This window comes from Megascapheus bottae, chromosome 36, assembly GCF_031878675.1.
Source record: "Megascapheus bottae isolate mThoBot1 chromosome 36, mThoBot2.hap1, whole genome shotgun sequence".
NCBI lineage: Eukaryota > Metazoa > Chordata > Mammalia > Rodentia > Geomyidae > Megascapheus > Megascapheus bottae.
This window is the reverse complement of record NC_143544.1, coordinates 1,408,698-1,421,239: the sequence shown is the minus strand read 5'-3', so window position 1 is coordinate 1,421,239 and position 12,542 is coordinate 1,408,698. Positions and strand designations below refer to the sequence as shown.

The 12,542-nt window shown below is 45.5% G+C and overlaps 1 protein-coding gene across 2 annotated transcripts in view; it reads left to right on the top strand.

Annotated features, from left to right (window-relative positions):
• Shisa9 (shisa family member 9) overlaps positions 1–12,542 on the top strand; it is a 188,337-nt gene that overhangs the window by 25,647 nt on the left and 150,148 nt on the right. The gene's annotated exons all lie outside the window — the stretch shown is intronic.

Genomic DNA, 12,542 nt, shown 5'->3' with positions numbered 1-12,542 from the left:
ATAGACATAAAAACCTATGACTCTATAGACATAATGTTTTATTTAATAAATTAATATGTATCTATGATATACAAACCCTTAGCCTAATTTTGATTAAGTTCTAAAAACTAAGTGCCAGTGATTGTATATAGAGATTCCCTTCTTGAACACTTGTTTGTTAAATAGGTCATTTGAAATATGATGTAAAAATCCGTGTTAATAAATTCTTTAATAAAAAAAAATCTCAGCATAATTCTACCAGGAATTCAGTACAGGTTTATTTTCAGAGGATTCTTTCCCTTCAGTCAGCCTGTCCTGCCCCTTCTCCCGTTAAACCTTGTTCTTTCAGGATTCAGTCAACACAGCATTAAGCAATGTAGTTAATATTGTAACATATATATTAAAATAATTTATAGCAAGGTTGTAGGAAACGACCCTGAAAACTCCCAAGAAGCATACACAATAAAGTTAATTACAAATCGAGAAGGGAAATCTCATTACATTCGTCTGGGAATGCCATGAATGCAGGCAAGTGTAATCACACTAGGAATATTTCATTAAATGAAGACTTAGACTCATTAGTTTAGGTATTAGGTGTGGGAGCGTGTGTGTGTGTGTGTGTGTGTGTGTGTGTGTGTGTGTGTGTGTGTGATGATTCTGTCAATCTCTAAACAGAATCCTGTGTTTTCCTCCTTTAAACATAGCTCTGTTGGGCAGAGGCAGGGACACCAGCCATTCTCCCTCGTTCCCACCCTGCTGATATGTTCTGGGGTACCGGGTACTATGGCTGTGTCTGTCTGGTGGTACCTGGTTGAAATCACCCAGCCAGAAAAGCCTCTCCCAGAGGGGTCGAGTTTGGTGCCCTGACATTCTGGCTTCAGAGATGACTAAAGATTAGGCAAGAAAAAGAGAAGTGAGGTTCAACTCATTTTTGCCAGAAAAGGAAATTAAGTAAAAAGCAAGTATTAAATTCATATTCCAAAGGATATTAGCCTTTTAATGCCAGTTCTTAGGTAAGAAATAGTTCTCAAAATAAAAAGATAATGTCTAAACCAATGAAGCTAAAACCATGGAAAATTTACATTTCCATGAGTGGTTGCTTCTCTCTCTCTTTCTCTCTCTCTTTCTCTCTATTTCCCCCCTCCCCCCTCCCTTCCCTCTCCCTCTCCCTCCCTCTCCCTCTCCGTTCCTCTCCCTCTCCCTTCCTCTCCCTCTCTCCCTACTTTCCTTCCCCTTTTCTTCCTCCTCTTCTTTTCCCCTCTTCCCCCTCCCCCTCCCTCCCTCTCTCCCACCCTCCCTCCCTCTCTACCTACTTTCCTTCCCCTCTTTTTTTTCTTCCTCCTCTCTTCTTTTCCCATCCTCCCTTCCCCCCTCCCCATCCTCTGGCTTGAACTCTGGGCCTGGGTGATATCCCTGAGCTTTGTTGCTCAAGGCTACCACTTGAGCTACAGTGTCAGTTAGTTGGTGATAAGTGTCTTATGGACTTTGCTGCCAGGACTGTCTTTGAAATGTTATTCTCAGATCTTAGCTCCTGAGCCACTGCCACCAGTGGATTTCCTCTTTTTATTCTTTTTTTTTTTTGCCAGTCTTGGGCTTAAGCTCAGGGCCTGAGCACTGTCCTTGGATTTTTCTCAAGGCTAGAGCTCTACCACTTGAGCCTCAGCACTACTTCTGGCTTTTTCTAAGTATGTGGTACCAAGGAATCCAACCTGGGTCTTCATGCATGCTAGGCAAGCACTCTACCACTAGGCCAAACTCTTGGCCCTCCTCTTTTTATTCTTTGTATTCTTCTTCTCTTCCTTGCTTCATCTCGCTGCCTTGCTTACTTCAACCCTCCCCAGTGTATTCACTCAAATGAGAATTTGTTTGCCCTTTGAACGAGTATTTATTGAGTATATACTTAATTCTAGTTGCTAGGACTTGGTGCTAAATATACAGGTATTAGCCCTCTCCCCTCCCCTCTCCCTCCCCTCCTCCTTCCCCTCCTCCTTCCCCTCTCCCTCTCAGTCTCCTTCCTTCTTCATCTCCCCCCGTTTCCCATCTCCCTCTCTCCATCTCCCTCCTCTCCTTCCCCATAGAGTTTATAATCAGTTTATTCTCCCCATATTGCAAATAATGAAACTGAGGTCCAAAACAGGATAGACTTTATTTTTACAAGTTGTTATTACCATAAGATATTTGGTTTATACTGTCTTAAAAGTAATGACTAAATATTTAGGACACAATTACTGGTCACCCATACCCTCTTTAATTGGTAGTTCTCCAAAGTAGATTTAAGGGTCTGAAAGGAAAGGGGCAGCTTTTGTGGCTATGGATGGCAACATCTCCCCGTCCTCGAAAAGAAGCCCTTGGAAATTCGCAGACATTCTTGACATTTTAACAAAATACTGAGTTACCAAGAGCCATGAATCAGCAGTTGTGCCAGGGTGAGGGCCGGCATTTGCTTTATTTGATTGAGTGGTGATGGAGAAGGCAGGAAGCACTTCACTCTTCATGGGCACTATTGAAAGAAAATTAATGCACATGTTCAGAGTCGAAGAAGGTCACCAATCGAACAATGCTTTGGTAATAGCTGGCAAAGTAGTTGTATAAGCATGTTTAAAAAAGATTGTTTCTTACAGATTTTTTTTTGTTTCCGTTCTGTGGATCAGCTGAGATGTAGCTGAGTTCAGATCCTGTACTGTGATTGTAAAACAGGATTTTGTTGTTGTTAGTGCATAGTAAGCGTACAAAAAGATTTCAGTATTGTGTTTTCATACATGCACACATTGTACTTCTTCTCTGTCCCCTCTCCACTGATGGTGAACATATTTAGCTGGTGTCATGGTTTTATCTTGACATGTAGACATGATATACTTTGATATTCATGCTGATCATCTTTGCCTGTACAGTCCCATATTTATGCTCATGTTATGTGTTATGCTCATGTTATGTGCTATGTTGATGTATGTTATTTTGTGAGCTACTTCTTCCCTATGCAAAGAAATGGCACTAAAATAAACACACACACATACAAATTTATATATGAGGTGTATATACACAGGTACGTACATGTACATGCATATTCTAGGTTTAGATTCCACATATGAGAAGAAAGATATCCTTCTAAGCCTGGCTACTTACCCCCATTTCTCTGCAAAATATGCAAATTTTGTTCATGGTTGAATAATATTCCACTGTGTATGTAGGTGTATAAGCGTATATATATGTATATGTATATATATACATGTATACATGTATATATATGCACCCATATACACATGCCTAGTACATATGCACACATACATATGCATCCACATATAAGTAGATCACATTTTCCTAGTCCACTCTTCTGTTTCTATGAGTTTCAGTTGTGCCAGCATTGCTTCTGCCTCAAGGAGTGTATACCCGCCATTCCTTCTGTCTGGAACATGCTTCTTCTGGGGTCTCTGTAGCACTGGGTGCTTTCTGTGGTGAATCCTTACCTCCACCACAGTGAACAGTGAGAACTTCTCTCTATTCAAAGTAGTCTACCTCCTTCAGAGAATTCCTGTAGTGCCTGGCACTTGCTTGACACAGAGTAAGGTTTGTTTATATGCTTTAAAAAAAATCAGAATCAGGAAGAGTAGATGTTGTCCAGCTGTGACATGTGACACATTTTTGTCAAGTCGCTGCCGTTAATTTTTCCTTGTCACTTCATTTGAGTTTCATTTCTGGTGTCCGAGACCCTCGGCACTGTCTTCAGGATCTGGCTCAGGCGAATGCTGAGCCAGGAGGAGCTGTGCTCACATCACCGCGTGTAGAAACACACCCCAGCCTTCCCTCACCATTGGGAAGCACCGCCCAGAAGCCACGTTCAGTCCACCCACGCTCTCCAGTTGATCTTTTCGACTGCCTTTCCTTTCAGTCTTGGTGGGGGTGGGTTTAATATGTATGCGATGATGGTATTGTACTGAGGTGTATAATAAAACCCTCAACTCTAGAGAGGTAGTGCAGCCCTTAAGGTTCCCTGCTCCGGCAGCCAGACTGGATACAGCTGTTCACGTCTGGAAACTCAGAGGGTGAAGAACAAGTGTGAACAAATGCAGCAGTGGTCCTTGCTAGACACTATGTTGAAAATGAACCATGCAACTTGTGAGTGGGGATGGGAGGGAAACACCGGGAGAGAGAGTGAAGAAAGGGGATATTGCCCCCAAAGGAATGTATTCATGCCAGGTGCAGTGGGCTCACGGCTGAGGTCATAGTTCAAAGCCAGCTCAGGAAGGCACATCTGTGAGACTCTAATCTCCAATTATCCACTAGAAAACCAAAAGTGGCACTGTGGCTTAAGTGGATAGAGCGCTAGCAAAAGAGCTTAGGGACGGTGCCCAGTCCCTGAGTTTAAGTCACACAATGTACAAAAAAAAAAAAAAAGTTACTCATTACCTAACTTATGAAATGGTCACCCCTGTGTACATCACCTTTATAATAACAATAAAAATAAATAAATGAGTTAATTTAAAAAGTCCACAGATCAATGACAAATTCTGTTATTGGGCAGGTTCCAGATCATGGCTTATCTGTAGACAGAACTTGAGTAATGAGCAAACGTATCTCCAGGTCTTGTAACCTTCATGTTGTAGCTAAAGCAGGCTGAGCTTAGGAAAAAACAAACCCACAGGAGGCGAGTTGTTTGGATTTTCAGGTGGGGTTCTCTAGTAAATGTTTGAAAGAAAGTAGGGTGAGTAGTTGTGGCTGGAAGTTGCAGGGAGAAAGTTTCCTTGTTTTGTTTGCTTCTTGACCTTGATGGCAGACACAGACTACAGATTCAGATTGCAGTTTGTTTGGTCTGACTTTCTGTATGATGACAGAGGGCTCTTTTCTCCCCTAGACATAGAAGCTTCTTATTGTGTGTGTGTGTATGTATATGGTGCTGTCCCTGATAACCACTCCTGGCTTCCTGCAGAGGAGTTCTGGAAAGTCTTTTGAGACCACATTCTAAAGCTTGGATTCTAAAGCTCAGAACGTGTGTGTACTGCCATCAATTAGTTGTGTCTGCTGCAGGAGCAGGATGGGGCTTAGGACCGCGTCCCTGTGCTTTACTACAGCTTCACGTTCCTGTGTCTGCACCCCAGATCATCAAGGAGGTGACCCTCAAGGACCTGAGATTTTGGAAGTGAGGAGAGGTAACATCTGATGTAAAATGAAGGAATCTTAACCCGATTGATGAATTGGGAATGCCCCAAGTGAGGAGTGCCTAACATATGGTGTTTGGATAGATAGTAGGTGATTAGCATATCTTTGTTTAATGAATGAGTAAAAAATATGAATGAATAGTTTGAACCATAGGATAACTTTTCTTATTCTTCTAGATGCCCTGAGCTAGTTTTCCTGCAACAAGGCAGACTATTCTATAGCTATGTATCAGCACAGAATTCCAAGCCAGAATTGCCACTTGAACCTCCACTTCTGGCCTTTTGGTGGTTGATTGGCAGTAAGATTCTCTTGAACTTTTCCTGACGGGCTGGCTTTGAACTGCAATCCTAAGATTTCAGTCTCCTGAGTAGCTAGGATTACTGGGTGTTAGCTACCAGTGCCAGGCTATTTGAATCTGCTAATCTCACTAGCTAAATAAGCATCAAGTATGCTAAAGAATGAAAAAAACCCAAGCCTAGTCTTTGACCTCTATAGCCTGAATATCAGTAGCAGTAATAGGTATAAACATTTCAGAGAAGGTACTTGTGGTAAATATCACAAGAACATAAATGAGGGGAGAAGATAAGGCAGGACCAGGGGTGTTTTGAGGAAGTGATCCCAGAAGAGACCAGGCCCAAGGCACCAAGTGGAGGCTGGGAGGTTGTGGAATGCCAGGTAGAAACACTGCATTGGCAAAGTCTCTGAAGTAGGGAAGTACTTTACCATGTTTGTGGCAATAAAGGCCAGCTGGAGTCCATCCATGGAGGGAGGAGAAGAGACGGTGTACATACATGTGGAGAAATGATGTTCACAATGAGGACAAAATGAGATGCATCTTAGACACTGTATACATTGTAGGTGCTCTGTATTTTATCATGTCTCAGTTGCTTGACTTGGCCGTACAGTCACCCTTTCCTAGTGAGTGTTACGTTGAACACCTATCTCTTGAAATGCAGTCCAGCATTGAGTTCTTAGACAAATGGAGTCTCAGAACAAATGCAATAAAGCCATTCGCAAGTGTTCTTATTCCAGTGTTTTCCGAATGGATGTAGCCATTCAATGTCTTGTTGCATGACGATTACTGATATAGAGGGAGAAAGAAGATTCTGGAGGGTAGCCTTTAAAGAAATTTGTGGGATTAATGCTTACCTGGTTTTACCTAATCACCTACTAATGCAATAAACTCCCAGATCACAAAGCAATCCACTCTGTTTCCAGGCAGAATCCACGGATAGGAGTTTGTTCTATGACTTTTCTTCCAGTGCTAAGCAGTCAGACCCCGAGCAGCCTGGCAGAGGAAGAAGAAGCCGGGGCCATTTCTAACTTTCTTCTCTGTCCCTGCTGTACTTGAGTTTCTCCCATCCTTCAGGGCTTAGAATCAACAGTTCATGCAAGGCAGGGAAGAGCAGGATGCTATGATTGCCAGCAATGGAACTCTTCCAAGGGTTTGGACCCGCTGGCAGGACATCAGGAATGTCCAAGCTTGTGTTCCTGGGAGCCAAAAGGCAATGGGAGAATCAGTGTGTTCATTTCAGAGCTATCCTCATGATGGGAATAATTCCAACCAGGGTTCTCTTCCCTGTGCAATCTCAAGGCTCAGGTCTCAAGCAAGCATCTGCGACCAACCCAATGCAGGGATTTTGATGGAAAGTTGCCTCTAGACTGCATAGAAGGAGGGAGAAGAAAGTTTCCATGGCTATGTTGCTGGTATACCTAGGGTAGGCAGTGCACAGCAGTTATCCTAGCTATTTAAGAGGTAGAGGCTAGATAACCATGAGTTTCAGCCCAGATGAAAAAAGCAATGAGACACACTATCTCAAAAACTAAAGGGCCTGGGGTCGGTGGGGGAGGGGGTGGCATAGTTCAGAGTTTCTTGGTCTCATCATCTGTTGTTGGGTGCCTAATCCATCATTCTGCTTGAAACAGGGGTGTGCAGGTATCTCTAGGTACCCATTGGATTCTACCCTCAGGGTTGATGTCTGTACTGGTTTCCTGTGACTTGGCTCCTGTCTAACCACCTATCTGCCTTATCTCTCCAGTTTGGTATGTCTTGAGACTGGTAGGATGATTGCAGCAAAAGTAGTACCCATTTCCCTGGGGGAAGGAAAGCCAGGCAATTAGCAGGGAGACCAGAGTTATGCAACATGATGAGGCCCCAGAGAAAGCCTGTCCCAGAAGACTGCCCATCAAGGGGGAAGAACTAGCCTTGCCCTGCCAAAAGGACTTGGCTATTGGGAAACGAGAGACAAGACTGAGTGATGAAGGAAACTTCTGGAAGACCGGGTGGAGAAACATGGTCTTTGCAAACTGTTAAGGAGATGCTGCTTGACACCATTTCCTACCAGATGTTTGGTTGAGTTGTTGGGGGGTAATGGAAGCTAAAAGGCTATTAGGATAATTTGGGGCCACCACACTGAATCAATCTCAGCCCCAGCTACCTTCCGTATCATGAAGTCTTTGTTCCAGCCAGCACTGAGGGTTGCTAGGAGACGGAGATGGCGGAGCGGTGGAGATCTGATTATAGTGCTTCTGTGTGTTTCTGTGGTGGGAGAAGGAGTGGGGTTGATCCATGCGGGCCAGTTCCTCTCACCAGGAGGAGGCTTGGACGTCTGAAGTTCTGTAGTCCTGTCTTGGGTCTCTGTCTGTGATAGGGGTTCAGGGGTAGGATGGAGGAGGGGGGCGGGAAGGGGGGACAAGAGCGTGAGTGTGTCACATAAATAACGAGAGTATTTCTGTTCTCCTCGTACACAAGGAGCATATGCTCAGAGTCAGACAGGAGACAGGAGTCTGCTTTTGCCTCAGACAGATTGACTTCCCACGAGCTACTGCGGAGTGTGATGCTAGCATTTAAAGATACGCTTTTTTTTTCTCATTTAACTTGGCCCCTTAAACACCAGCCATTTACATCATCCAGTATTCAAGCAGAGAAACAGCCATCGTGGGTTTTGTTTTTTTTTGAGCTGTTCTCTGGCCTCAGGGTCTCTGTATAATACAAGGTTCCAGGATCCAGGAGCTGCTCCTTACTCTTGCTGGTTTGTGGACTTTCTTGGGGCTTCCAGGAAGTAGGGGTTCATGCACTTATTTCTATTTCTGCTGCCAGTCCTGGGACTTGAGCCACTGTTCCATTTCTAACTTTTCCGCCCCTCTTCCCCCCAGTCCTGGTGCCTTGAACTCAGGGCCTGGGCACTCTCTTTAGACACTTTTTTTGCTCAAGGCTAGCGCTCTGCCACTTGAGCCATAGCACCGCTTCCAGCCTTTTCTGAGTATGTGGTAATCAAGGAATCAATCCCAGGGCTTCATGCATGTGAGGCAAACATTGTACCAATAGGCTGGGTTCCCAGGCCTTCCACTTCTGACTTTTTGATGGTTAATTGGAGACAAGAGGCTCCTTAGACTTAACTGCCTGGCCTGGCTCCCAAGCAGGGTCCTCAGATTTCAGCCTCTTGAGGAAGCTAGGTTACGGTATCCAGCTCCTGAACTTGTTTCTTATCTCTGTGCACATTGTTCTCCCTACTCTAACCTGGGCCAGAAAAATCCCCACCCCCGCCCCCCAGACAATTCCCTACAACTTGTGGCTCCTTCATATCTCTAACCCCACTCCCAAACCTGCTGGCAGCCCCATCACTGCCTGTACCATTAGTTGAAGTTTTATGTGAGTTGAGTTGGGGATGATTTTGAAGAGCTTGAGATGGCCCAGGATTGGTTTACCAGGGCTGCAGGCAGTCTATGGGACAAAAGTGTGTCTACTCACTTAGAATGCAGCTTTGAAAAGGAATGTACGTGGGGCTGGGAGTTTAGTGGTGGAGTGCTTGCCTAGCACTCATGAAGACCTAGGTTCGATTCCTCAGGACACATACACAGAAAATATAGGAAGTGGCGCCGTGGCTCAAGTGGTAGAGTTCTAGCCTTGAGAAAACTCAAGGACAGTGCTCAGGCCCTGAGTTCAAGCCCCAGGGGGGCCGGGGAAAGAAAAGTAATGTATGTGTTGTATCTGAATGGTTCTCTGTGTCTGGGGAGGGAACACTGGAACAGAACAAGCGTAGAGTGCTCCCCACCTGTCTCCCCCCATCCCAGTCACTCGAGGGAGCAAAATTCTTGTCTGTTCTTCCTGTAATGCTGGATGTAATCCTCACCTTGAGGAGGTCAGGAGGTAGTCTGGATAAGCTGTTAGAAGAACTTGCAGCCAATGAGCAGCATGGTAAAGTGCTGGCTTAGCAAGGGCAAGGAAAGTCCTGAGTTCCAATCCTAGGACTGCCAGCACCCGACATTCCCACGGTAGCTGAAAAATACACAAGGAAATGAAGGGCAGTGTACACTCTGCCTTCCCTAGGACTGCCCCAATAGTCTGTCCTTGTCTGTGGTATGTGTGAGTGGGGCATGTGCGGGTGATGGGTGCGGCCAGTGAGATGAGCTCAGGGCCACACTGGCTGCCTTTTGTCTGTAAGGATGGGTTGCTTAGAAGCCATTGGTCACTTGGGCTGAAGTCTCTCAGGTCCTTGGTGCTGTGACAGTCTGATGGTGGCCAGAAATCCCAACTGCTTGCTTTCATCATGGAGATAGGAGGTGAGAGGGAAGAGGGGAGAGGAAGAAAGGAGAGAGGGAAGGAAGGAGAGAGTTAATAGGGGAGAAGAGAGGAGGAGGGAGGCAGAGAAAGGAAGGAAGAGGAGAGGGAGAGAGGGAGGATCATTCTCAAACAGCATTCCCAGTCTCTGAGTGGTCAGGGAAAGGTCCTCAGTCCTCACACAGTCAGTCCCTACACTGCTAGTACAACTCCCTACCAGCCCCCCACTTCAAGAAGTGCCAGGAAGGACCTTTGCATAGCCAGAGGAGCTTGACTATTCTCACCTCCTGAAAAATGAGGCGAGACAGCATAACTGATCGCCGTCTCCATCCACCCACCGAGAACCTAGTCAAGTTCCAAACCACACAGGCCTTGCCTTCTGCTCCCAATTTTCTCCTCACCTTGGTATCTGCCATGTGCTGTTGACTAGATCTTTGTGTTTCCCCTGACAGAAACCTAATGCAGATGGAAAGGCGTTTGTGGGGCCCAGGTCTGTGACCTAGAGGCCCAGCCAGCTTTCAGCCAGTGGACCTCATTTCTCCATTATTGGATTTTTGAACCCTGTGTTTAATGGTCAGTTCTAGTCCGGGATGAGGAGAGATGCATTGGAGAGGTTGTGACATGCCATGAGGCTGGACCAATATCTGGTTAGTCAATCAAGGGTCAGGGGTCCACCATATGTGTGTGTGTGTGTATATATGTCAGTGTGTGTCAGTGAGAGACAGAGAGACACAGAGACAGGAAGGTACAGGGGATTATTTAAAGGAGAAATCTTCAAGGAAAAGATTCTAAACAGACTACAACAATGACAAGGGGGAAAAGAAAAACCTGACACACCTCTGTACTAATTTTTATCTTCCCTGTTTGCCGGTGTATGATTGTTTATTTATATTTTCCTTGCTGCCTCAAATCCTTTGTGAAATGAGGTGGAATAAATGAATGATAAGACGTGTAAACTGACAGGGTAAACAAATCAGTGCATCTCTCCTGGCAAAAGAAAGGAGGAGTCGGGGCCTCTAGACAGCAAGTGGCAACACTCAGCATCTGATTAAGCTTTGCTATGTCTGGTGGTTTGGATGTGGGACCTTCTGGAAGACTGAGGCTTGGCTCATAGGTGCAGCTTTAGCTTCAGGAAGTAACTGGATTTTTTTTTTTTTTGGTCGGTTGTGGGTCTTGAACTCTGGGCCTGGGCACTGTCCCTGAGCTCTTCAGATCAAGGCTACTACCCTACTCCTGGAGCCTCAGCACCACTTCTGGTTTTCTAGTGGCGTATTAGAGATAAGAGTCTCACAGGGCCCGGACTGGCTTTGAACCATGATCCTCAGATCTCAACCTCCTGAGTAGCTAGGATTACCGACGTGAACCACCAAGACTGGCTTGACTGGGTTTTTCAGGGCTCCACCCTCACGAATGGACGGATCCATTGATGGAATCACAATTTCATGGCAATGAGGAAGTGAGGCTAAAGTGGAGAGAGAGCTTGAATGTGTCTGCAAGGGTTCGTTCTTTCTTTCTTTTGCTGGTCCTAGGGTTTGAACTCAGGGACTGGGCACTGTCCCTGAGTTTCTTTGTGCTCAAGGCTAGCACTCTGTCACTTGAGCCACAGTGCTACTGGCTTTTTCTCAGTAGTTTATTGGAGATAAGAGTCTTACGGACTTTCCTGCAGAATGTTGCAGATCTAGCCTGCTACAAACTCGGGGAGAGTGGAGAGGATGTGGTACAGAGTTCTCCCAGTTCCCAAAGTAAGGAAGTCACGGTTGCATCTACCAAGCTTTTCAGTTCAGTGTTGGCCAGGGGATGCTTTCAGTGGCTCTCACCTGCTGGGACTTCCGGCTTGTCTTACGTGAGTACCAAAGTGTATTTGTCAGCCAGAGCAAAGGTGAACATGTCCATAATCCTGGATTGTTATGGAGTGAGTATGGAAGGGATGCAGACACATCTGCCCGCATCTGTGACCCTTCTGGTTTCCTGGACTAGCTTTGAACCACGATCCTCAGATCTCAGCCTCCTGAGTAGCTAGGATTACAGATGTGAGCCACCTCTATGTCTCCCTGTTTGTGTTTTTCATAAATAAAGTTTTATTAGTACACAACTATGGTAATAGGTTTACATGTTGTGGTCTGTGGTTGTTGAGACAATTGTAGGGTTGAATTGTTGTGATAGACGCTGTCAGACCCTCTCAGGCCTTTCACGAGGCAATTGTGTCAGCCTCTGTTCTAGGAGGTTGAGAGAAGAGGGTTAGTATAATCTGAGGTGGAGAGCACTTGGTGGGGGGAGATGGTGAGGGGTGGAGCTGAAGAATCTGGAAGCCTTTGAAGGACTTGGCAGGTCCCTTCGGATAGTAGGAAAACAAGCCTGGCCCCCAAACAGGTAGACTGTTCCACTGTGTGAGATCTGATGCTGAAACTTGTGCCCAAGGACTCAGGCTACCTAGAACAGTAGTTTAGTGAGTAGATCCACTTAAGGGCTCATTTCCAGGGGAAGAATTCCATTTAGGAGCCCTTAATCAGAGGAATGCACAGTTCAGTTCTGGGCATGCTCAACATAATTATTTGGAACCGCTATAATAAACAAGTCTGGTCATTTAAGATAAAGCCGTGAAGGCCACGTAGTGGCTTTGTAGCAACAGCCAAGAGGGTTATCTCAGTCCGGGAGGTTGGTGGCTGCTGGGCAAGGACTCATTCAGTCTGGGCAAGTGTCACGTGACAGCTAACAGGACTCTGGGCATGAGTGGCCCTTGGAACCCAGGGGCTATTTTTGTCAAAGGAGAATTCAGTTTTAAATATTCGGTGCCCTTAGGATAACTCATTTATCACTGGGCCAATTCAAGTCTCATTAATCACACGAA